Source organism: Neovison vison, chromosome 1 (genome assembly GCF_020171115.1).
Source record: "Neovison vison isolate M4711 chromosome 1, ASM_NN_V1, whole genome shotgun sequence".
NCBI lineage: Eukaryota > Metazoa > Chordata > Mammalia > Carnivora > Mustelidae > Neogale > Neogale vison.
In genome coordinates this window covers 214,610,266-214,613,289 of record NC_058091.1, presented here as the reverse complement: position 1 = coordinate 214,613,289, position 3,024 = coordinate 214,610,266, and positions in this window count along the sequence as shown.

Sequence of the window (3,024 nt, the reverse complement as noted above, 5' to 3'; positions counted from 1 at the left end):
CTGGCTGACCCCCCTACCATGGCTTCCCATCTCCTCTAGAAGGAAATCCAAGCTGCCTAGCCTCCAAAATCTGTCCCCTCTGGGCCTTGTTATCTCCGGCCCACCTCAGGCCTTGGTCTTCTCCCCAGGTGCTGCCTTGGATACTTCTACTTCTAGGCAGCCTCTTTCTTGTTTGAGGTCTCACATTTCACCTACTCAGCCTGACTCTGGCCACCTGGTCTGGAGGAGCCTCGAACAAGTGCCCTGAGTTCAGGGCACAGGTCTGTCCTTGTCACTTTGCCTCTTTTCCTATGTCTTCCCCCCAACCCTACTAAGAGCCACTACTCAGGTCCCCACCTCCACTTCATCTCCCTCCACAATTCGGTAGCATTCCCCGAAGTCTGCCATACAACCTCCCATTTCCTTCTTTTCCCTCCTGTCTCTTCCTCAGAAAAATCATCTTTCCCCGTGTCCTATCTCTTGAGGATCCAGTGTGAGGATAAGAACTGGGACTCAGAGACATAAATGCATTCAGCAAACCCTGAGGGACTGTGGTGAGCCAGGCACTGTGCTGGGCCCTCACTAACCCCAGCCCATGAATCTTAGCTTTTGAAATTGCTACCTGGGTATAATGATCCTAACCTCTCAGACCCTTAGGCTTCTTATCTTTAAAATAGGGCTAGTAAAGTCTATGGTGATAGTTAATTTTATGTGTGAACTTGGCTGGGCCACAGTGCCAGATATTTGGTCAAACATTATTCTGGATGTTTCTTTGAGAGTGTTTTTAGATGACATTAACTTTTAAATCAGTGGTCTCAAGTAGAGCAGATTGCCCTCTATGATGTGGGAGGGCCTCATCCAGTCGGTTGAAGGTATGGATAGACAGGGACCCTGCACATCAGCTCTTCCCTTGGTCTCCATGCTGCCAGCACACCCTGCCAAGTTTGGACTTGCCAGCTTTCCTCACATAAGCAAATTCCTTAAAATAAATCTTTCCCTGTGTGTGTGTGTGTGTGTGTGTGTGTATATATATATATATATATATATCCTACTGGCTTTGTTTCTCTAGAAAACCCCAAACTAATACAATTACCTTGTGACATTTTATAAGCTCCAATAGCACTAATAATCTTTGAGTGCCCATGTGTGCTACCCACCCTGCTAAGGGTTTACCATACATTATCACAGGTAATCCTCACCGTAACCTTATAAGCTGATGTCATTCTTATCCTCCAGGGACAGCAAGATGGTGGATACTTAAATGGCCGTCGCTCACAGTGAAGACCGGCTTGACAGTGGTTTGAAGGGGCAGTTCGTAGAGGAGAGACATAGGTCTATGTCTCTCCTCTACCTGGACTTTGTATGTTCTCATTTCGAACCTGTCCACTTAAATAACTTCTCACTGATAAGTTCATACACTAAAACAAGCCGCCCACGTGGCCAGCTTCCAGCAAAGCAGAAGGTCGGGGACAGCCGCAGCTTGTAGGGTACTGTGGTTTACGGACCAGCTGCCAGGGAAACGCCACTCCACATTCACCACAGAACTGGCCCTGACCACCCTGACTCACCTGCTCATCCTGTCGCTCTCGCTGTGTGGCGCAGTGGCCCTTGGCCTGCTCTGAGAAGCAGGAGCCCCTGGGGAGAGGCTGTAAGTCCTTCTGTAATGATTCTCTTGGCTGGCCATGCTAGATGTGTCCCCAGAAACTTCCCTTTACCTATAAACAAACTTTATTTGGCCCTTTTCTTTCCAATTAAAAAGAACAGTTTCTTTTAAAAATTTTAGAAAAGACAGATAAGTGGGCAATTTTCTTCCATGCAAATTAGACTGAATTGTACGAAACCAGGATCCATTTACTATATTCCTTTTAGCGTTTTGCTAAGAACTGTCCCATGTTTTCTTTTTTAACGTTCCCACAATCCTGTGAAATAGGTATTGCTTAGCGGATGATGGCACAGTGGCTCGAGGGACAGGCAGACTTGCCCAGTCACACAGCTGCAAGTAGTGTAATTGTTATTCCAGTCTGGCTCCTGGGAGGGCGCCTCCCCAAGAGTGAGGGCTTGGCAGCTCCAGGGAGGGCTGGTGACTCTGACCATTCCCTACTATTGCTGGGGAGTGTGCCTCAGCGGAATGCCTGAAAACAGTGGGACTATTTGCTTTCTTTCCCTGAAATCATTCATTTCCTCATTCATTCATTCAACGAGCACACACACTCTGTGTCAACATGTTCTAGATGCTAGAAATGAGACTCAGTTCCTGTCTGGCCAAACACTGGGTTGACATTGTGCGGACGGTAAAACACTGCAAAAGCCAACTTCAGCAAAACCTTCCCTGAAGGAACTTACTTTCTCTCTGTCCTAAAAAACTCTTAACGCTGGTTTTTGCTAAGATGTGTCCTCTTTACTTTGCTGTTGTGTCTGCTTGGTTAACATTTATTTTCTTATTAATCCTTTCCGAAAGCCATGCTTTCTGAAGCCAGGGAGACTACATATGAATTCCTGGAGAGCAGAAGTCACGCACCTTCCGGCTGCTCAATAAATATGCTCTGACGTCATGCCAGTCATTTCTGATGCCCAGTAATTTCCATGGAATCAAAACGGTCACACTTACGCAAGTCATCAGTTTTATTTTAAAGCATTGAGGTGCATGCTCTCAGTTTTCCTATCACAGTTTTTTCCTCCGGGATCTAAATCCGACTGTGAATCCCTGAGTGCAGAGCGATAATCTATGATATAAGCTGACACACAGCTCTGTGAATTTCCTGTGCCCGCAGCCTAGGGAAATCAGAGAGGTTTGCCAGGGACATGTTAGCTCTAAGAACATATTTCCAAACTCCGTGTTTACTGTCTCTCTCTCTTTCCTCTCCTTCCTTCTCTCACAGTCCCTTGCAGTGTGATTTTTCATACAGTAACTTCTGGGCTGTGAACTAAGACTGAGGGACAGTGAGAAAGGTCATTGCTCCCTGCCTATTGTTCCTTAGGGTTCCCAGACCCCAGCTGCGTTCTTGTTTAAACACAAGACTTGTTAAGTACTTCCTAAAGCTAGAT